Here is a 23,740-nt window from a genome sequence, read left to right as displayed (position 1 = left end):
TTCTCATCTGTGAACATGGATGTCTTTAGAACTGCCTCAGTTTCTTTCAGTATTAGGGGGTGATTTTCAGCAAGTAAGTGTTTGGTATTTTTGTACTATTAGATATTTGCACTTTCTTGAATGAAAGGCAAAACTGTAACAGTATAGGTTGTTTTATAATTATAATAAGAATAGAAATCAAATCTGTTCAAAGTTAATATTCTATCTAATAAAACTTTTATGATGTCATATACTTATAAGTTTTTGATATGAATATTTTAAGTAAATACCCAAAATAAGTATTTATTTTTGTACAATTACTTGGTATTGTTAAGAGCAATTCTGCAACTACAAGTTAGGCAAGCAAAATAAAATGTAATATATCTGGACTTAGGAGGTCAGCTATTCATAATAGCAATGGCAACAAACTTTCTTTCACTGGCAGCCAGGCATTAAGAAAATTTCCTCAGATATACAGATCTATTTCAAATTTTTTAAGCAGACTACAAAAGAAAACACATATATGCTGCTCATGGATATTTTTATTCAAGCTTATATTGATAACTTTGTAACTTACACTTATTTGTGTAATTCTTAAGGAAATACAGAATTATTATAAAGTTAACTACATTTTTGAGAACTAGATTTACTGATTCAGCATTAATGCAAATATCTTACAACCCTATGAATCATTACTTGCCACTTGCTACAAATTTTACATCCACACTCAACATTCTACAATGAAAAAATTTCCAGTTTTCAACAGTGAATTTATATCATCTATTACAGTATGTTAGTATGGATCACAGGATCTTAAGGTGATGGGTTCATTAATGATAAATCAATACTGATATGTATGCATAAAGCCTAGACCAGATGAGTAATTACAATTCAAGGCAATTTGCCCATATTCTCAATCTGCAGAATCAGTGAAGGGTTTTCATTCAAAATAATAATTTCCCGTGATAAAAGATCATGAAAATAACTAAAGTTAAGCGTCCCCCAAGGTTTGAAAAAGAAGATCTAGTGCCAAAAAACTTAATTCTGGGCAGGAACTGGAGACTTCCAAAGCTTCTTAGTGGTGCTGAACTGGCCAGTGTCAGGATTTATGCATTTCTAAAAAACAATGCTGCCTGTAAGATGGAAAGAGTATGTCTTACAACAGCTTCAATATGAAAGCGATGACAACATAATACTTAAAGTATCAAATAGCTAAATAATAAAGTCATTTAGATAAATTTTTAAAGTTTAATACCATGAGCATTATCATAAGCATGTTAATATTGTCTTCAGAACACTGTTCAATCAACTCAGTCCAAGATTGAGAAAAGACAAAACCCAGACCTGAAGGGTCACATATGAAAATGTTCATACAGGCCTAGAAATGCACTTAGTGAATATGTGGAAGTGAGTACAAGAAATCTATGCATACCCTGTGTATGTAGAGAAAGGCTCAACACATACTGATATTGGCAATTCTCCGGTGGTTCAGTGGCTAAGACACCACCTGCCAATGCAGGGGGCCCAGGTTCAATCCCTGGTCAGGAGAATAGACCCCACACGCCTTAACTAAGAGTCCACACGCCACAACTAAAGATCCTGCATGCTGAAGGGAAGACTGAAGATCCTGCGTGCCACAAGTAAGACCTGGCACAGTCAAATAAATAAATAAATACTGATATTGGTATATATACAATAATATATTTGGCTTACTATGGAAGAAAGAAATATTGAGAACAATTTTAAAAATAAAAAGGTGTGCTTAGACTATGGTATAATGTATTTCATATATGAAGAATGAATCATTCATACATCAAACAGAAGAAAAAATATTTTACTTAAAATTAGAAAAAAACTAAGGACTTCCTTGGTGGTCCAGTGGTTAAGACTCTGAACTTCCACTGCAAGGGAGTGCAGGTTTGATTCCTGTCAGGGAACTAAGATCCACATGCTGTGTGGCGTGGCTCAAAAAATTTTTTTTAATTAAGAAATAGATAAAAACTAAGAAAAAAATGAGTACTATTCTTTTCATATATATATATATAAATTGAACCATGAATTGTTATATTATACAAAGAGGTCATACAAACCAGTAAGAAAACACAGGATAAAAAACAAATTTTTAGAAGAAAATATTTCAACAAGGTGACCTGGTTTAAAACCAAATACAAAAATCAAAAGACGTACTTTCTATATCAGCAATACCTTTTCAGGAAATGTAAAAGAAAAGTAAACCTTTTCCTAACAGCAGAAATACAAACAAGACAGTAATAAACTTAAGATGAAATGAGAAAGACTTTCTACTAGGAAGAAAACAATTCATAATACTAAAGGGCACCCCCCCCCAAAAAAAAAGGCCTTAATAAATGGAGAGACATGGCAATGGAAAGACTATGAATTAGAAAATTGTTACTCCTCCCTCAAATTATCTTAAGTACAATACCAATTAAAATACCAAAGGTGTTATTTATGAATTTGATAACCTGGTTATCATAGTCTTCTGAAGGAAAGGTACAAAAATAGATAAGGAACTTTGGAAAAAGGAAAGCCATCACTTACTGGATATCACAGTATACTCCTATCAATAGCAGTTATAACAGTATAACAACAACAATTTTTTTTATATCCAGAGGATAAAAAAGTCCTATAACTTAAGATAAATAACCCACCAGAAAAACATGTGCAGAAACATGAACACACTCATCAGAACAGAGGCAAAACTTGGCCATTAGGCACAAAAAGAAAAAAAAAAGGAAAAATAATCAACCTTTCTAAAAACCAGAGAAAGAAGCTCTATGACAAGGATACTATTACCAAAAGGCATGTGAGGTCTGGCTGCTCACCACTCAAGAGCCAGTCCAGGCTGGTGGAAAGGAAAGTTTGCTTTATTTCAGATGCCGGCAACTTGAAGGGAGAGCAGACATCATCTGAAACAAAGCAAACTGTGTGTGTGTGTGTGTGTGTGTGTGTGTGTGTGTGTGTGTCACTTAGTCATGTCTGACTCTTTGTGACCCCATGAACTGCAGCCCACCAAACTCTGCCATCCATGGAATTCTCCAGGCAAGTGTATTGTAGTGGGTTTCCATTCCCTTCTCCCAGAGATCTTCCCGACCCAGGGACCGAACTTGTGTCTCCAGTATTGTAGGCAGATTCTTTACCATCTGAGCCACCAGGGAAGTCCAAAGCAAACTTTTCTTTCCAATAACCTGGCTTTTTATTGGCTTTTGAGAAGCAAACAGCCAGACCCCACATACCTTTCAGTAACAATACCATGTTTACTTACCAGTGGTAAATTTTCCAAGTTTAAAACTTTTATGTTTTATAAGAAGAACAAGGAAATATGCACTTTCACATCTACTTATGGAATATAAATCAGTACAACTAATTTGAAGAGCAATTAGGCATCAACTATTAAAATCTAGAATGCACATATCTCATGACCCAAAATTAACAGGTATCAAGCTACCCTTCAAAAATAAGTATGTGGGTAAGAAAATGACACAAGAATATTCACCACAGCAAAGTTTGAAATAAAAGTAAAATAAAAGGCACAAAGGAACAAACTATCAAAACATACAGATTAAATAAACCATGGTATAATCACACTATAAAAAAACAGGCAGCAGTGAAAAAATAATAATGATAACTCATGCTACCAGCTAAGGTGTATGTGAATCAAAAATGATATATACAACCATCCTATCACTTAAGTATTATACATTATGCATAATATATATTATATTGATTATATATATAATACATATGATGTATTATATTGATTATATATGTGTGTGTGTATATATATATATATAGCCCAGAGATATTGACGATCTGTATCTTTGAGGCACTCCCATGGGGCCACCAAAGTCAACTTCCTGCCCATAACACAGCCCATAGTTGAAAGTAGATCTATGAAACATTTCATCTCTGTAGACAGCCAAAAACTAGAAACGTAAATTCCAACCAATGTAACATTATATAGAAATTAGCATAGAGGAAGATTTTTTTATTGTTCCAGTAAGTGCTTTAGTATGTTTAGTTTAAAAAAATAGGACACAAAATTGTATCTCAGTTTTGCTTTAACAAGTCCCCCACCAAACTCAGATACACTCAAAGGGGAAAAAGCTCAAAATTAGCTCAATGTTCAACGAATAGTTGGACGGCAATAATTTTTATTCTCAAGTTTCTTTTTCTGGTTGCTTTCTAGATGTTCTACAATGGGCATGTATTGTCGAAGGGTCAGAGACAAAACATGTTCTTTCTGAAACAGTGTATTTTCTGTTATTGCATTCTTGAGATACCTTTATACAGATAATGCCAAAATATTTCTCTACTCCCAGCCTCTGCCCTTCATTTCAGTCCCACTTGTCAGCTGCCTACTTAGCAGTTAGCAGCATCCCTGCTTCAGTTCTCCTGGTTGTGCCTTCACCTCTCCCACTGCTGTGCTCATTGATCCTATCTTCCTGCTGGCTCAGCCCTGTCCCAGTTCCCAGACCAACGCAGGACTGAACTGAAAAGTACTAACACAAAGTCCTCTCCTTCCCCATCTCTGCCCCATCCTTTGCTAAAGCAATGTTTCCAATTTGTGGTCTGCCTAGACTTTTGATCCATGCCCCTGAGAAGTCAGTACCATACTGTAATACACACTGTATTATACTCTGGCATTTAAACCACTCAGGCACTTTTCACCTTTACTAGATTGTCAATTTATGGGGATCAAGTATTAATACTATTCTTACTCATATACAGAGCCAGGGCTATGCCCCCCAAAACAGCATTTTGAATAATTTGTAAGAAAGTATCTGATGAATGACTGCAACATTTGTTGAACCAGAAACTTGTCTGATTTGTTCAAAGGCAGAATGAGTTTGCAGAATTAATACAATCAGCTAACATTTATCAAGAAACCAATGCGGGCCCAGGGTTGTACCAGGGAAATATTAGAATAAGCAAAAGTATGGCTCCTCTCCTTGACACAGTTAGAATCTAAAGTGGTTGACAATTTAAAAAAAAAAAAAAGAATAATTACTGTTCTAGCTTCTGCCTTAACAAGCAAAACATGAAAATCTTCTTGCCTGAGGTCCTGATTTCACAGATGGGCAAACTGCAATCGAGTTTGCCTGCCTGGATTCCAGACTACTGCCAGCACTGACTTTTGCCTCCTGTCCCAGCTCCGCGGGCCCCAGTGTGCCTGGATCTGCCGATCATCATTTGTATGCTTACCCACTATGCACAATTCTCCTGGATCTAGACTCCCTCCCACTCCAGTTCAAGCTATGATCTAGGATCTAAATTTCTCCCTTCCTCTTTTCCTAGGGTACCTCTGTCACCTGTTTCTATGTACATACCCACAATAACAAGCTGTGACTGCAATCCTTGTTTTCTGCTTCAATCTCTTTCCCACAAGACTGACAACATCATGGCAGGCCGCTAAATCAACTTGAAACAAACACTGTTGCTTGCTGACCCAACTGTTCATTTCCTTTTCTTAACTGAACTTCCATTTAGCTCAGCCATCCTCTTCACCTCCACTCCACAGCCAGGAGCTTCATGGATAGCTGACCCATCTCAGCCCCTACAGCTAGCTGAACTAGGGACCCAGTGCTGGCCAGTGAGATCAGAGATAAGGGAGGACTTCTGGCAAAAGTTTCCTCTTTTTTTTCTGGCAGACATCACTACTGCATGATGGTGTGCTCAAAACTGCAGCAGCCAAGACAACACCAAACCTAAGGATGAAGTCTAGATGCAGACGGATCATGGAGAAGAGCAGAGAGGGGATACTGACCCAAGGTCTGCCACTAGAGCCACCCATCCTCAGCATTTCTTGTCATTTTTACAAATTCTTTTGAATGCATTCCCTTTCCTCTGCTGCCAGGTTACAGATAAGTAAAGGGCATATCTCAGAAGTTTTATTTTCTACTTCTTAAAAGTAACTTTAACATAGGGATTGGTTGGATATTCAGGTTGTTTTTAGTTTGAAGCTATTATGAGTAACACTGCTATTAATTTTCATGTAAATGCCTTTGTGCAGGTTTTCATTTCATCTGGGAGTGGTTGTACTATAAGAGTATTTTTAACAGTAGGAAGAAAATGTTTCCTAAGGTGTTACATCCCACCAAGGTATGAGGGCTTCATTTGCTTCAGATCCTCTCCAAAACTTGATATTGTCAGTATTGTTAAATTTAGCCATTCTAGTGTTTGTACAGTGGTAGCATATTATGGCTTTTATATTTTATTATTTGAGTGAACAAAAGACAAGCACCTCTTTGTATGCTTACTGCTCATTCATATATCTTTTTATGAAATATTTCTTCAGATATTTTGTTTTGGTTGGATTGTCTTACTGAGATGTAAGCATTCTATATACAATCAGAACAACTACTCCATTTTCAGATATATAGAGATAGAAATAGAGATACATAGGTCTAGCAAATCTGAAGTCTTTTGAAAAACAAGTTTTTGTTTTTTTTTTTTAATTTGGATAAAGTCTAGTTTATCTTTTTCCTTTATTATTAAAGCCTTTAGGACCTACTTTATCTAACTCATCTTTGCTGCTGCTAAGTCACTTCAGTCGTGTCTGACTCTGTGTGACCCCATAGACGGCAGCCCACCAGGCTCCCCCGTCCCTGGGATTCGCCAGGCAAGAACACTGGAGTGGGTTGCCATTTCCTTCTCCACTAACTCATCTTTATCTAACCCCAAATCATAAAGAGTTTCTCCTGTAATTTCTTCTGCTAACTGCTAAGCTGCTTCAGTCGTGTCCAACTCTGTGTGACCCCAGAGATACGACTGAGCGACTGAACTGAACTGAACTGGGCAAGGGAAAGCATGTGACACTGAAGGTAAAGGTTTTTCTCATGCAGGAGCAGTATATATTTCAAAAGAAAAGAAAAAAACAAATAGGACACAGTAAGAAATACATCATTACGCCTTGAAATTTTAAGGGAAATTCACAAGTGGAATTACAGAATTTTATAGCTAGAAGACACTCTATCGTCATGTCCATTGCAAGTCACTTAAAAAAGGTACAGATTAAATTAATAAGCCTTGGAGGGTTTCCAGTTTGTTTAGTCACACAGTAAAGAATCTGCCTGCAACACAGAGACTCGGGTTCAAAACCTAGGTCAGGAAGGTCCCCTGGAGAAGGGAATAGGTACCCACTCCAATATTCCTGTAGAAACCTATGGACAGAGGAGCCTAGCGGGTTACAGTCCATGGGCTCGCAGAGTCAGACATGACTGGGAGACGTTCACTTCCCTTCACTTAGTCAATCAGCTGAAAATCTGGAGGAAAAACCCAGGTGTCCTAATTCCTGATTCAGTTTTGTGATAAAATTGTACTTTCTAGCCCAATGCTCTGCATGGAGCAGACATTTAAAAAAATACCTGTTGAATGAATTCATGTTAGATAAATGTGATTTTTAAAATGCATAGATAGCATAACTGAATAGAGGGATAAATTTAGACGATGACACTTTTTTTTTTCCCCAATGAGTTCTGTATATACTTCTTTATGCCATTTCTGCATTTAGAAGGAAAACAGAAGCACATTTTGTGAAATTACTCTGGCAGGTATCGATGTCTAAAGAAAAATACTGGGGACAACTGGTATACTCTCAAGAGTTAGGGGACACCTTTTCTAAGAAATAGTTGAGGGCAATTAGCTCTTTATGAGGTAGTTAAGGGACATTTCTACCTCCTTACTAAAAGATGCATCAATGATATTTAACAACTGCCTCAATCCAACCAGTCAATCCTAAAGGAAATCATTCCTGAATATTCATTGGAAGGACAGATGCTGAAGCTGAAACTCCACTACTTTGGCCACCTGCTGCAAAGAACCAATTCACTGGAAAAGACCCTGATGCTGGGAAAGATTGAAGACAGGAAGAGAAGGGGATGACAGAGGATGAGATGCTTGGATGGCATCACCAACACAGTGGATGTGAGTTTGAGTAGGGTCTGGGAGTTTGGTGATGGACAGTGTAGCCTGGCGTGCTGCAGTCCATGGGTCACAAAGAGTCAGACACAACTGAGCAACTGGACTGAACTGAACTCAAGCCCTATGAATTAAAGACAAAATTTTAAGACTGTATTCTTCTCATGGAAATGTTGTCTAATCAGAAAATCAGAAGAGAATGAACCATACCCTGTTATTTTAAAGCTCAAGAATCATAAGGTAGAAATAAGATAGATACAAAGAAACAGTAAGAAATAAAATGATACACAGAGAACATCAGGACTGCTTTACAATGTACCAGAGAAACAGATTTGGAAAAAACTTGCTGACAGTCCCTCCCACAGGCACACCAAGGGACCAGAATGACTGATAGTGAGCTTTAGATGTCACAAGCTGATCTCATGTTACATAAGAAAATCGGCTTCCCCACCTCGGAAATTACACATGCCACCAGTGAAGAGGCAGTAAAGAGGCAAAAAGGATAGCTGAACCTGCTGGGCAGAGAGCTCCAAAAACTAACATGAAATTTACACTTTCTTTCCATCCATCATTTCTGAGCCCTCTTGCCCTCTTGCTCTCTACTTACAAAATAAATACCCAACTCAAAAGTTGATGGAGACAGATCTGAGTTTTGCCCACTTGCTCTGGTACAAATATCAGATTCTCTGGTCTTTTACGGAGTCACTGTGGTTTCTGAGTAGCTGTCAAAGAACTGACATACCCCCACTGGAGTTCATGGCTTGAGTTGTGAAATATCAAGGTGCCATGAAAAAAAAGGATCTTGGATTTACCGCAGATATCTAACAAACAATATAAGCCCCATTTACACATACGAGCATATTACAAGTGTCCTATTAACTGAACAAGCAGTTAAAAAGTTTTTAGCTCAACAGATGAAACAAAATTAACTTTATCTCATCCTTATTCTACTTTTCCATGTTCTCTATAAGTTAAGGTCATTGCTTAATTTACAGAGAACATAGTTGCTTCTTTTTCATTCCTGTTATTGCACATTATCTTCACATCTGAAAAATAACAGTCTGAGTTGTATATACAGATATGGCCTTTAAATAAGAATGAATAAAAGCCCTATAAAATTAAGCTGTATAAGGTCAGACTATCACTTTTGTATAATGAGTTACAATTTCAAAGAGCTGTGGAATGCATATTTGTGGTTGAGTTAGAATTCAGCTCGAAAGTAAAAATTCACTTACAAGGAAAATTAAAGCATCTAGAAGTAGTTTTTCAAAAATCACTGGTGCTTTAATATGAAACTGACTAGAAGTGATACATTGGAAAAAGTTTTATTTACATCTGCTGCATCCTTAAAACATCAGAATATTAAGAAAGCTTCCAAAATGGAAAATAAAAATGCTACAGTCTGTGTCTGTTAAATTTCTAGTTTTGGGAAATACATTCATGTTTTTAACCATATATATCTTAAGATAATATCCCTGAGATTAATTTTGTGTATATTAGAACTACAAAAAATAATTATAGAGTATTTTACTATTTTGGAGAAAAGAATGAAATTATGTCTATCTATTAAAAATAAAGTAAACATGAGTACTATAAACACTGAAACTTGCAATTTGTAGGTAAATTTTTCTGGAAATCCTTTTTCTATAAAACAACACAAATCATTTACGCTTTTGGATCCAATAAACACCAGTCAAAACTAAAGACATGTCAACAGACATAGCCAATGGGCAACTATCACCCCACACTGAGCTGGTGTTTACCTTGCTCAGTGCACAATCCCAGACAGACCTTCTGTTGCCATCACACCCTAGTCTCCCAGCAAACACTTGAAAAGAGCATAACTCATTGAGAATCATTAATAATCTCGAACACCAAAAAAAAGAAAAAAAAGAAACTTCCAGCAAATACAAGTACCCTAATAATGCCCAGCTTTGTGTATGACAAAATAAAATAATAATGGCTACTATTCTCCAAGTATGTATTCTGGAATATTCCTTGTAGTTAAGGCAAAACAAGAGAGAGTTGAGATAATCATGATATTAAATCTTTATTATTTAGAAAGGTCAACTTTCTGTCTTGAAGTTTAAAGAAAAGAGACAGAAAGAATACTCTGGGTCCTCACTGTGACACAGACCTTGAATCCTGTGTCTTGGTGTAGGGTTTTGTGTAAGACAAAGAACTGAAACAGGTCCTCTGGGTAGCTGCACATTCTGTGATAAAATGGATCCCACAATACAACAAGTTGTCTTGTCCCGAGTGAGAGGCTAATTACTCTGACCGTATGTGTTTAACACTGTTTAATACACTCCCCAGTAGTCAAGTAATCAGTTTTCCTAAACACACCGGTGTTTCTCCTCTCTGCTTTTGTTCCAGCTGTGTACCCACCCTGCATGAAACCCTTCCAAGCCCCACTGCAACTCCTGAATATTATCATTCTTAGACTACATAAATAACTGTCCTCTCCAGAATCCCTCTAACCACTTACCTGCTTTTTATTTCTTTCCAGCATATAATCATATATTGTCTTAGATTGTTTTAAATCATTTTCCTAATTATAATACTGTTTAAGATATGCTTTGTTTATTCCAAGTACTGTGATTAACATATTTAACCCTTTAAGTAATCCTAAGAATCAAGGTCTACCATAATTCCCATTTTGCAAATGACGGGAAGGGCTTAAATAATACACAAGGGCATAACACTACTACGTAAGTAGAGCATGCACTCAAATCTAAAGCTCTCTCCAAAGATCTTGCTCTTTACCACTGTGAAATATGACCTCATGCAAAAGCCTGTTCTCAACTAGGCTATAAGCTAAGGTCAAAGACAGTGTCTTTTTACTTCTTTTCAAAACCTCATACACTTAGCTTAGGGTTGCATGGTTTTAAGAGCTCTGAGAAAACCATAGAGAATGTTCCAGAATATTTGCTACAGGGTCTATAAGATGTACTACTGGGTTTTTATCTGTACCATACATTGTTAAAGGTCTAGTCAAGTAAAGCAAGAAGTCTCCAGAAGTTAAATTCTTCAGAGGAAGTTGGTTGGACTTTATCTGTAAAGTGAATAATGATCAGAGTAGCAGAGCTGCTTTTTTAAGACACTAGTTCTTCAGTTTCATATTTTGTTCATTTTACTCAAGTCTCTCTCAAAATCTTGCTGTAAACAAATGTTATCTTCTCTTCTATCTGTTAATAACTTGTAAATTTTGTTTTCACTCACTAGATGAATGTTTACAAAGGAGACAAATAAACAGTATTTTTCTTTCCATAGTAAGCACAGTATTAAAAACAGAGGCATACACCCACATCACTCTGTAAATCAAAACTGCGATCAAGGAAGAGCAGGGCTGTCTGAGGGGCTGCCTCCTCCCCTAGCTCACAACCACAAAGCTCCACAGAGAAAGAACAGTAGAGATGCTAGAAGAGGGGAAAGTCATTTGAAAGTAAATTAGGACAAAACTAACGGATTGTGTTCATATATAACTACTATCAAAGGTTTTTACTAGCTTCATGGTATTCCAGGGAAATGAACAAAAGCAAAACAGAACAGCCCTGCCTACAATTGTGTTAGCTATTAAGTAATGTAACCACTCAAATATGGATAGGGTTGATGGCAATTCTGCAACAGGACATTGGTAACACTGACAATTCCACCAAGCTTCAGCCAAGCCATTAATGGAATTGCAATCCTATCAAGGGGAGTTGGGGCAAGGGGTGGATCCATCATTCCTAATATCATGCACTTCCCCCAAAAAAACTGATTCAGATGATTAACTGTGTCAGCTCTTTGTCAAATCAGCACTCAATCACTTTGGAAGGTAATTCTCTTCAACTCAACTCCTACTTTACATTCCCATAAAATATGAAAGTGCATATTGCACCACTAGCCTATAATAACTTAAATGAAAAGAAAAAAAAAATCAACAATTTGCTCCACAGCATAGTTTCTTACTGGAAGCTTCATTGCATCCACCATTAATTTCAGTCCCTCAGTCCCTCCCCACACATCCATTAAACATAAAATACAGCTATCTGTAGAAATTAAGGGTTTTTATTTTTGTGTGTTTTTTTAAAGGTGAGCATAGATAAAACAAAATACAGGCTTCTAAATAGTCCATTTCTGAGTTATACTTATCCTACTTGTTGGATCTTTCTGAAATGATGAATACACTAAAAATTCTGAGGCAGGGCTATCCCATCAGGTATGAATAAACTTTCAGCAGCAACACTTGTTAAAAGGAGCATTGCCAAATCACTATTAATATATATAACAGAAGGGGTTAGAGTGTAAGCTAAAGAAAGCAAAGTAAAATATATCACTTGGTGAAAATAAACGGTGCAAAACCAACTGAAATTTTAAACTGTTCACAACAGTCTCAAAGATAATTCAACTTTCCCATTGGTATACACCACAAACAGAATCACACAGTACTTTTCAAACATCTTCACGATTTCTGTAAGGTGCATGAGAAAAGGTAAGGGTTATCTGCTAAAGGTATCATGCAGCTAATTCTATCAAAACGATATATCTCTAAGCCTGTGGAGTATAACCTCATCACTCCAGTCTATTGTCCTCCTTTAGAAGTTAACTCATGATGAACAAAAGTGCCTCTCTTCCACTCCTCTGCTCTCTGTTTTCCCCAAATCCATCTACCCTAGTGTTTTTGTATGCTGATCCAAACATTCCACAAATAATGCTGGGGTACACACATTAAAGTTTTAGAGTTTCTGCCTCTAAAGTAGACAGTGGCAGAACTAAGCACACAAGGGCTCAATTTCAAGGCAAATATTGGGCGGGTGGTTTGAAAATATCAATTCAAAGAGGCCTAGGGAAAAGAGATACAGGCATCCACCGCCACCACCCTCCCTCTCCCCTCCCCTCTTCCTCTCTTGTTCTCTTCCTCTCTCCTCGTCCCCCCTTGTGGCTTCTCACACAGAGACAATCAAAGCCGGGAAAACTGGGTTTTAAATTAGTGACACACACACTGGGAATATGTAATTCCCCAGAAGGAAAAAAGAAACTGCTACAGAGGGGCGTGGGGGGTTGTTGGCAACATGTCTAAGTGACAACCCTCCCCACCCCCACCCTAATACAGCACAAATCCACAGATTCTTCCTCGACCCTCTTCTCCTTCCAGTTCCCGGTACTCTATCCAACTTGACCCTTAATCCAAACAACACAGAGATCCACAGGGTATCCGCTGTGCAAGAGCGTGTCTCTCAGTAGATGTGCCCAATTTTTTGGAAGCCCCTGAATCCGGACAGTTGTACCAGGCAAGGGATCTCCCACTGGGGAAGGGGTGAAGAAAGGAGGAAAAAAAAGAGATGGAGACAAGAGGAAAGCGAGGCAGAGCTGCGCTCTGGAGCGACTGGCTGCAAGGAAGACAGGGAAGAAAGAAAGGGTGGGAAGAAAGCGGGGCTGGGAGAAAAGAAGAAAGGGATGAAAGAAAGGCTGGAAGGGGAGAGGAGAGAGGGATGTTGGGAAGGATGAGGGCGGGAGGGTTGGGGAGCAGGGAGGGAGGGGAGGACGCAGAGGATGGGAGGGAGACAAGGAGGGAGGGAGGCAGGCAAGGATGGAGGATGCTCTGCCTGGGACTCACCTCTGTGGGTCGGTGGGAGTTTCTCGCCCTCCTCCTCTCTCTCGTCCGTTCCCAGCAGCTGGAGGGGTAACCACTAACGGGACTGGAGAAGCGGCGGCGGGGAAGAGGGCAGCAGCTGCAGCAGCCGCCTCTGGCCGAGGTGCGGTGCCTCCCGCTCCGCCCGCCAGCCCGGGTCTCCGCCTCACTCGCGGCTGGAAGCAAAGCCGCTCCCCCCTCCCCCCGCCCGCCCCGCGTCCTGCCCAAGCGCGAGCGGCACCGGCCCGAATCGCCGCTAGGGGAAGCGGCCAGTGCGCAGGCGCAGCCGCCTGCTCGCTTGCGCGCCCCCGCGGCCCCCGGGCCCCCGCGGTTCGACGCTCCGTGGGGCTAGGGCAGGCACGGGGCGGGGGCCACGGGCGCGCGCGGCCTGGGGAGCGCCGAGCGGGCGGGGCGGGGCTGGGCGGGGCTGGGCGGGGCAGAGCGGGGGAGCGAGGCTGGCAGCGCCGCAGGTGGGGGGAGGGGACAGTGGCGAAGGGGCACTGCCGAAGGGCGCAGGTGCCGTGTCCATGACAACAGCGTTACCCTGCGGGCGGGGACGCAATGAGCCGCCCGAAGACCAGGGACAGACACCCACCGAGTGCGGGAGAGGTCCTAGGGGAGAAGGGGATAGGGCTTGCAGAGCAGGAAAAAAGGGTGAGCGGGAGAAAGCGAGTCGCTGGAGGAGGGCAGGGCCCCAGTGCAGTGACGGTTGTGACGGACGCCGGAGAGAGGTTTTGGGGGACAAAGGGGAGACTGCGCTTTAAAAGGGACTAAAAGAGGATGGAAGTATTAAAACAAGTGAAACGTGCTCATTTCACAAGCCTGTATTGAGTGCTGTCTCTGAAAAGGGCATTGTGATTCTTTTATCAATTCAAAGACTGTTACTGAGACCCTAATTTGTACCAGGCACTCTACTTAGGCATTTTGAGATATCCAAAAATGGATAGTATAAGGTGTTTGTCCTCGTGGAGGTTATGCTTTAGTTGAGGAACTTACATGGAGATTTCATGGAGCACGTGCTCCGCCTACCACCATCAGCTGGGGCTTGATGATAGTGGAATGTAACTGTTACAAAAGTGCTAGAACCAAAAAATATGCACAGCTATATCAAACGTGAAAGGTAAGTTACAGCTGCCTTTGTTTTGCCACAGTGCCAAGTGACTTTTTAAGTCAAGAGAGAAAAATAAAGACAAACAAACCAATGGCAGTTTGGTATGATAGAAGCGATACTGGCCTCCTCGCCTACAAGCATCAGTGTGTTTGTTCATGCACGGATTTATATCACATGGTGCACGCATTTTTTACACTCCTTCATTGGCAGCGTCAGGTATGTTACACCCCCTCTCATTCCCAACCTGATATCAGCTGCAGTTGTTTTAAGATTGTCAAACCCCTGTGATTTATTCTCTCCAGGCGATGACTTTATACCTCTATCTCTATCTATTCCTCTTTCTCCCCCAATATATTTTTGCCTTTCTTTTCTATTGTCATCACCACTTAACCATTAAAAAAAAAAAAAAAATCCGTGGGAGAAAATGGACAGGAGTCACCAGATGTAGGATTAAGGAGAAAAAAAAAAAAAAAAAAATCCCTCAACCTGGAACGATGCTTCAGGACCATGGACAGTGCTGTCGCATGCTCCTCCCACCCAGCTTGATCCTAGGCTCAGCCTATCGATTCTGGAGAAAGACGCTAAGAAAGTACTGAGCGTGCTTCAAGAAGTAAATTCCGAGTGCCAAATGATTTCTGATAAAACACAGGAACGGAGTAGAAAACGAGAAACGTGTACCGTGGACTGGAACAAGTAGGAAACAAGTGGGCTCAGCTAGATTTTGAGTAAAAAAATGGGTAAGATTTAATGAAGCACCACAGGACCCTAAAGTGGTAAGAGGGAAATAGTCCGCTCAGGGAGGTACTTGAATAAAAATAGGAAGTATCTTCCTGGAGTTGGAAAACACCTCTGATTTCAGATGGTCCAAGAACGTGGAAAAGGTTAAAAGTAGTCCCAATTAAATGAGATACAATACTCTCTCAAGGATGTTTTGTTGTTACTCCGATTTCTCATTCTCTGGAAAGGCTGATGGGGAGATAAACCAAAACATACAGACCGAAGGGTTATGAAACCTCTGTTTAATGTTGAGAACATTCATTTGTAGCTTTGTACATTGTTTTAAATCAGGCTTAAATGTATAATTCTGTGTTTTAACTGGCAGCAGACGGGGGGGGGGGGGGGGAAACCTAATGTAAACCAAGTGCTATCTTGTCAAAATGAGATGGCCCTTGTCTTTGTCTTGTAGTGACTTTTTAAAATATTAGATATTATCTGGAAAAAATTTAAAAGTTATTTGTAAAATATTTATCTTTTTTAATTTTTTTGTCCGCATAATTAGTTTAAATTAGAATTAAAAACAACTGCGTAAAAGCCATCTCTTCTTTCTCAGGCCCCTGATCTTTCTCACTCTTCCTTCAAAATGCAACAAACTGTCAGTCAAATAATGATAAGAAATTACTCAGTCAATCCATTTAAGTAACCAGCAAGGAAATGACAGCTGAACTTTTTTTTTCTCTGTCTCCCAAAAATTTGCTAGCACTTTCATGTTTTGATTGAAGGGAAACCTCCAACCCCTACCTACTCTATGGAAACATCTAAATTGAGTATTTATTTCTCTCAGGTAATAGTATAAACATCCTTGTATAAATAATGGCTACTATTTAATACAGAAAAGCTATCATTTTATTTGTCCCCATTCTAAAGCAAGAGGAAAATTTTTAACTTTATTGCTTTTGTTTTGAGACCACTTGTGAGTCTGGCTGTTTTCAATTTTCTTGATTTAAGTGTTGTCTTTCATTTCAATGACTTAAACATACACAGCCCTAAGAAAAACAAGTTTTCCCCTCCCCCATTCATATTAAAGACACGTCAACCTAAGTAAGAAACAAGAGTACTGTTTAAAGTGCATTATTGTATACAAATGGAAAAAATACTGTATATATTTAACATGCAGTGACATGACATGTAGGTTTTTAGAACAAACTCCAAACCAAATCTAGTAAATCCTAAGTAAAACCATCCCTAGTGCTTATACATTTAAGTATCAGGTCTCTACACACTGGGCCCCTCATTCGGTCTGTCAGCTCCTGAAATTTTTCAATCAAATCCTCCTGAGCAATTCATATTTTAAGTAGACTTTATATTTTATAGCAGTTTTAGATTCATAGCAGAGTTGAGAAGAAAGTACAGAGTATCCACATACCTCCTTCAGCTACACAGGCAAAACCTCTCCACACTATTGGTAGCTCGTCACAATGGAAGATTTGTTAAAACCTGTGAACCTTCATTGACTTATCATTATCACTTAAAGTCCATAGTTTGCACTAAAGTTCACTCTTGCTGAAATTTTTTTGGGTTTTGATGAATGTATAAACAGTGTATCCACCACTGTTTGATATATAATCATTTCAGTACCCTAAAATTCTTCTATACTCTGCCTATTCATTCTTCCCCTCAACCCCTGGTGACCTCTCATCTTTTTACTGTATCCATAGCTTTCCCTTTTCCAAAATGACATATAGCCAGAGTCGTACAGAGTGTAGTCTTTCAGATTCGCTTCTTTCATAGTAACATGCATCTAAGATCCCTGCATGTCTTTTCATGACTCCATAACATTTCTTTCAGTGCTGAATAATGATACTCCAGTGTATGGATGTTCTCCAGCTGAATAATATTTCTCCATTGTCTAGATGTTCTACAGTCCATTTAACTACTAAAGGACATCTTAGATGCTTCCAACTTTTGGCCATTATGAATAAAAACAACATAGGAAGTTTACTTTTTAAGATCTCCAAAATATGTCCGACCTTATCATGGATATTGCTGCATATGAGTGGTAAGGAAGTAAGTCAGTGTAAGTTTTAGTTGCTCAGCCATGTCCGACTCTTTGTGATCCCATGGACTGTAGCCTGCCAGGCTCCTCTGTCCATGGAATTCTCCAGGCAAGAATACTGGAGTAGGTTGACATTTCCTTCTCCAGGAGATCTTCCCAACCAAGGGATTGAATCTGGGTCTTCCTGCATTGCAGGCAGATTCTTTACTGCCTGAGCCACCAGGGAAGCTCTATCTGAGTAGTACCCAAAGATTTCTTAAATGTTTCAGCTTATTTTCTGTTGCCTTGCAACAGACTACTTCTATTGTCTATAAAATATCGGCCATTGAAACTTTCACTTTTGTTGTTTTTATGTACTCCATTATTTTAAAAAGCACTAAATAACTTGTTTTGGAATTCTTGTTTTCTGCAGATTCTATCAACTATCACTTTCCATCTTCTAACATATTTATCATTCATCAGTTGCTCAGTTGCTAAGTTGTGTCTGATTCTTGGCAACCCCATGGACTGCAGCACACCAGCCTCCATTCTCCTCCATTATCTTCTGAAGTTTGCTCAAATTCATGTCATTGAGTCCGTGATGCTATCTAAAGATCTCATCCTCTGCTGCCCTTTTCTCCTTTTGCCTTCAATCTTTCCCAATATCAGGAAGTTTTCCAGTAAGTAAGGCTCTTCACATCAAGTGCCCAAAGCATTGGAGCTTCAGCTTCTGCATCAGTCCTCCCAATGAATATCCAGGGTTGATTTCCTTTAGAATTGACTGCTTTGATCTCCTTGGAGTTCAAGGGACTCTCGAGTCCTCTCCAGTACCACAATTCAAAAACATCAATTCTTTGGCGCCTACCCTTTTTTATAGTCCAGCTCTCACAGGTGTACATGACTACTGGAAAAACCACAGCTTGTCTATACAGACCTTTGTCAGCAAAGTAGTGTCTCTGTATTTTTTAATACTCTATGTAGCTTTGTCATAGCTTTCCTTCCAAGAAGCAAGCATCTTTTAATTTCATGGCTGCAGTCACCATCAGCAGTGATTTTGGAGCCCAAGAAAATAAAATCTGTCACTGCTTCTGCTTTTTCCTCTTTGATTTGCCATGAAGTGATGGGACAGAATGCCATAATCTTAGATTTTTAATGTTGAGTTTCAAGCCAGTGTTTTCACTCTCCCCTTTCACGTGCATTAAGAGGTTCTTTAGTTCCTCTTCAATTTCTGCCATTAGAGTGGTAACATTTGCATATCTGAGATTGTTGATATTTCTTTCAGCAATCTTGATTCCAACTTGTGATTCTTCCAGCCAGGCATTTCACATGATGTACTATGCATATAAGTTAAGTAAGCAGGGTGACAACATACAGCCTTGATGTACTACTCCTTTCCCAATTTGGCACTGGTCAGTTGTTCCATGTCTGATTCTAACTGTTGCTTCTTGACCCATATACAGGTTTCTGAGGAGGCAAGTAAGGTGGTCTGGTACTCCCATCTTTTGAAGAATTTTCCACAGTTCATTGTGATCCACACAGTCAAAGGTTTGAGCATAGTCAATGAGGCAGAAGAAGATGTTTTTTCTGTAATTCTCTTGATTTCTCCATGATCCAACAAATGTTGGCAATTTGATTTCTGGTTCCCCTGCCATTTATAAACCCAGCTTGTACATCTGGAAGTTCTCAGGTCACACACTGCTGGAGCCTAGCTTGGAGGATTTTGAGCATTACCCTGCTAGCATATGAAATGCACAGCTGTACAGTAGTTTGTACAGTCTTAGGCATTGCACCTCTTTGGGATATGAATGAAAACTGACCTTTTCCAGTCCTGTGGCCACTGCTGAGTTTTCCAAATTTGAAACATTTTGAGGGACAGGGAGGCCTGGTGTGCTGTGGTTCATGGGGTCACAAAGAATCAGACACGACTGAGCGGCTGAACTGAACTGAACTGAGGGTAGCATTTTAACATCATCTTCTACAATTTGAAATAGCTCAGCTGGAAATCTGTCCCTTCTGCTAGCTTTGTTTGTAGTAATGTTTCCTGAGGTCCACGTGAATTCACACTCCAGAATGTCTGGCTTTAGGTGACATTGATCCAGCTCTACCAAACCATCATGGTTGCTGCTAAGTCACTTCAGTCGTGTCCGACTCTGTGTGACCCCATAGACGGCAGCCCACCAGGCCCCGCCGTCCCTGGGATTCTCCAGGCAAGAACACAGGAGTGGGCTGCCGTTTCCTCCTCCAATGGTTATCTGGGTCAATAAGACCTTTTTTGTATATTTCTTCTATGTATCCTTGCCACCTGTTCTTAACCTATTCTGCTTCTGTTAGGTGCTTACCATTTCTGTCCTTTGTTGTGCCCATGCTTGCATGAAATGTTCCCTTGATATCTCTAATTTTCTTGAAGAGGTCTCTATCTTTGCCATTCTGTTGTTTTCCTCTATTTCTTCGCACTGTTCATTTAAGACCTTCTTGTCTATCCGTGCTGTTCTCTGGAACTCTACATTCCATTGGGTGTATCTTTCCCTTTCTCTCTTGCTTTTTGCTTGTCTTCTCTCCTCAGCTGTTTGTAAAGACTCCTGCTCAGACAATCACTTTGCCTTCTTGCGTTTATTGTTCTTGGGGATGGTTTTGGTCACTGCCTCTTCTACAGTTATGCAGACCTCCATCCATAGTTCTTCAGCCACTCTGTCTACCAGACCTAATCCCTTGAATCTATTTGTCACCTCCACTGTATAATTATAAAGGATTTTTTTAGGTCACACATGAATGGCCTAGTGGTTTTCCCTGTTTAAGCCTAAGTTTTTCAATATTGAAGATGGAAATGGCAACCCTCTCCTGTATTCTTGCCTGGAAAACTCCATGGACATAGGAGCCTAGTGGGCTACAGTCCAAGAAGTCACAAAGACTCAGACATGCCTGAGCGATGAACACTTTCACTTTGCAATAAGGAGCCCATGCTTGAACCACAGTCAGCTCCCAGTCTTGTTTTTGCTAACTGTATAGAGATTCTCCTTCTTTGGAGGCAAAAGTGAAAGTGTTTCTCACTCAGTCGTGTCTCACTCTTGGGACCCCTTGGACTGTATATATAATATATATTTTATATGCCATTTTAATGTTTCCAAATGAATACAATGGGTATTTTACAAATCAGATGTATAAAATTTCTTCCTTTTGCATTTTAAAACTTTCCAACTGCACCGTTATATAGATAGATTATGATAGACAGAATAATGGACTTATCAAGATTTCCTTGCACCATTCCCTTGAACCTGTGAATATGTTACAAAAGGAACTTTGAAGATGTGACTGTTGTTGTTCAGTTGCTCCCTCCTATCTGACTCTTTGCAACCCCATAAATTTCAACATGATTTGAGAATGGGAGATTTTCCAGGATTATACAGTGGGTTCAATACAATCACATGAGCTGTTAAAAGCAGAGAAGCTTTCTTTGGCTAAAGTCAAGAGATATAGCGGAGTGATAAGGCAGAAGAGTCAGAGGAATTCCAAGCAGGATAGTGACTTGAATGCCTTAGCTGAATTTAATGGGGACCATAAAGCAGGGAATGAGGGTAGCCTCTAGAAGGTGAGAACAACCCCTGGCTGACAGCCAGCAAGAAAACAGACCTCAGTCCTACAGGCACATGGAAATGAATTTCACCAACCACTTGAATAAGCCTAGAAATGACTTGTTCACCGAGGCTTCCAGAAAAGAACATAGACCTGCCTACACTTTGATACTGGTTTTGTAAGACTTTAAGCAGACAAACCAGTCTAGCCTACAAGATTTTTGAACCACTGAACTGTGAGATATATTTAAGTCATTCCATTTAAGGGAATTTGTTAAGGCAGTGATAGAAAACAAATACAGAGAGATTTTATATCAGTTATGTTATCTGCAAAAAAAAAAAAAAAAAATTCATTGGACAGCACTTATGAGTGCTTTTAAATTCCAGCATTACCGTATTCTAGTTGTGACATTGGGCAAGTTGCTTAATGTCAATCTAACTTAGTTTCACAGTCTGTAAATTGACCACCATTTTTATCTGTGCTCCTGACTTTGCTGTGAGAAGTAAAGTGTCCATAAATAGATGTGCTCTTTAACTAATATTTTTAATATGAATGAGGAAATGAATGAGACATTAAGATTGTTACTTGCTATCAATATATTTTGACTACTTTGTGTCTGTTTCCATCATTTTTTATTTCTAAATTTTTTTAAAAAAAAGAAAAAAACAGCTGTAATATGTCTTCTCAAGCTAAATATGTCACTCCCATCTTCAGGCTCCCCAGTAGACCCAAGTTCCCTTAGAGGAAGATGGGGCAATTGCTTAATAAGTTTCAAAATTGTATCATTTTACTCTGTTATCCTGGAAGAGCATTCTTCTAAACTCTGTTCTAAGGAGGAAGAGTTCCAACCTGAATTCTTTCAATAGCAAATGACTGCAATCCAATTTAAATTAGTTTGAGTAAAAGGAACATTTTGGCTCAAATACCTGAGAAGTCTAAAGTGTATCTCAGTGAGGTTCAGCTAAATCCAAGACGTCATCAAAACTATTAATCATAGTGAAGGCTCTGATTGGCTACGCAGAGGCCTTGTGTTCATATACAAACCCATTACTATGATCAGAGAAATGAGATGCTCTTGTCCATATGCCCACTCTTGTGACTACATGCAGAAGGAATCTAAAAGACTTTGAAGTACCGCATGAGAAAGCCTACTGTACAAATGAAAAGTACAGCAACCCAGTTCATTGTGAAAGTGATTGCCACCATGATTTTTTATTGGTAAATTCTAGGTGAAATGCATTTTAAAGATTTCCTTGGAACTACCCTGGTAGTCCAGTGTTAAGAACCCACCTTTCAATGCAGAGAACATGGGTTTGATCCCTCGTCAGGGAACTAAGATCCCGCATGCCCTGGGGCTAGGCTCATGTGTGCCACAACTACTAAGCCCATGTGCCACAGCTAGAGACAAGCCCACACACCACAAGGAAACATCTGGCGTACTGCAGCAAAGACCTGATGCAGCCAAGTCAATCAATAATTTTTTTTAAAAAGGTTTCCTTCATGAGTCCTTAGACTATGATAATATGCGTGAAAATTACTTAACAGATAGCTGTCATATACAGTATTTCCCATACTTACTTGTTCAGGGAACTGTCTGATACAAACCATCTCTTGTGACTAGAGTTCTAAAAAACCAGCTTTGGGAAGAGCTGACCTTAGATTTTGCCTCCTTCTGCTATTCTTTGATTCTCAGAGCTTATCAATGAGATTATTTTCATTCTTCCTTGATTTATAAAATGTCTGATCCTCATTGCTATTATTATTACTATTATTATTATAGAACTCAAAGAGACTTTAGTGATAACCTTTCATCTGTGGCTTCCTTATTCTGCAGATGGAGAAACTGAGACTCATGTGTTTTCTCCCACCATCATGGAACTAGTCAGTTGCTATATGACTCATCTAGACTAGGTGATGCTGAGGTAACAAATAACCCCTAAATCTCAGAGGGTCTTGTGGTAGCTGTGTGTTACGTCATTCTCTTTCTGAGATACAAGCTAATTGCATGGTCACTACATGGATTCTTAAATCATCATCATTACAAAGGGAAAGAAAGAAATTAACTGATCTGGCCCAGGAATAACTTGTGTATTAGATTCAAGGTAGTCACACAGCACACACAAACACAACAAGCTTTGAAGTGCAAAGCTACCATGAGCCTAGAAAGATAAGGATGCTGAAATGTTTGGTAGACAATCTTGATTACCATAGGGGAAAATATGTTGGGAGGGAACATTGTGACTTACCTCCCTCTACCACTTTTGATTTCCAAATGTGACTTGGTGGTATACAATGATAAAAAAATAGCTATCATTTGCAGAATATACTAATGCTAAGGACTTACTAGGGCTTCCCATATGGTTCAGTGGTAAAGAATCCACCTGCTAATGCAGAAGATGCAGGGTCAATCCCTGGGTCTGGAAGATCCCCTGGGAAAGAAATGGCAACCCACTCTAGTAGTCTTGCCTGGGAAATTCCATGGACAGAGGGCCCTGGTGGGCTACAGTACCTGAGGTCACAAAGAGTCAGACACAATGACCAAGCAACAACAATAACAAGGACTTAGTAAGAAATTTCCACATATTGACTTATGTGGAGATTACTAATTTTAGCCACAATTTTACAATGAGGATTGTGAAACACAAGTTGTTTTAATAAGACTTGTGCCCTGACAGTAACATGAAAGGTGCCTCATATGTTTAAGGCTCTGGGTATAATTCTTGCACCAGGTCATAGAGTTGGTAGGTGGTGGAGGTGAGTTTTTAGTCCATGC

The 23,740-nt window shown here is 39.4% G+C and overlaps 1 protein-coding gene across 4 annotated transcripts in view; it reads right to left on the bottom strand.

The window, feature by feature from the left end:
• Nucleotides 1-13,838, bottom strand: part of CTNNA2 (catenin alpha 2) — a 1,366,346-nt gene extending 1,352,508 nt beyond the window's left edge. For all 4 annotated transcript variants that reach the window (XM_086323685.1, XM_086323687.1, XM_086323688.1 and 1 more), the window contains exon 1: nt 13,520-13,838. The gene's annotated coding sequence lies outside the window, so the exon portion shown is untranslated. The remainder of the gene's footprint in view (nt 1-13,519) is intronic.
• Nucleotides 13,839-23,740: the final 9,902 nt, after the last annotated feature.

This window comes from Bos grunniens, chromosome 11 (genome assembly GCF_055505025.1).
Source record: "Bos grunniens cultivar Pamir isolate PY7600 chromosome 11, Bosgru_T2T1.0, whole genome shotgun sequence".
Lineage (NCBI taxonomy): Eukaryota > Metazoa > Chordata > Mammalia > Artiodactyla > Bovidae > Bos > Bos grunniens.
This window is presented reverse-complemented; position numbering and strand designations above follow the sequence as displayed.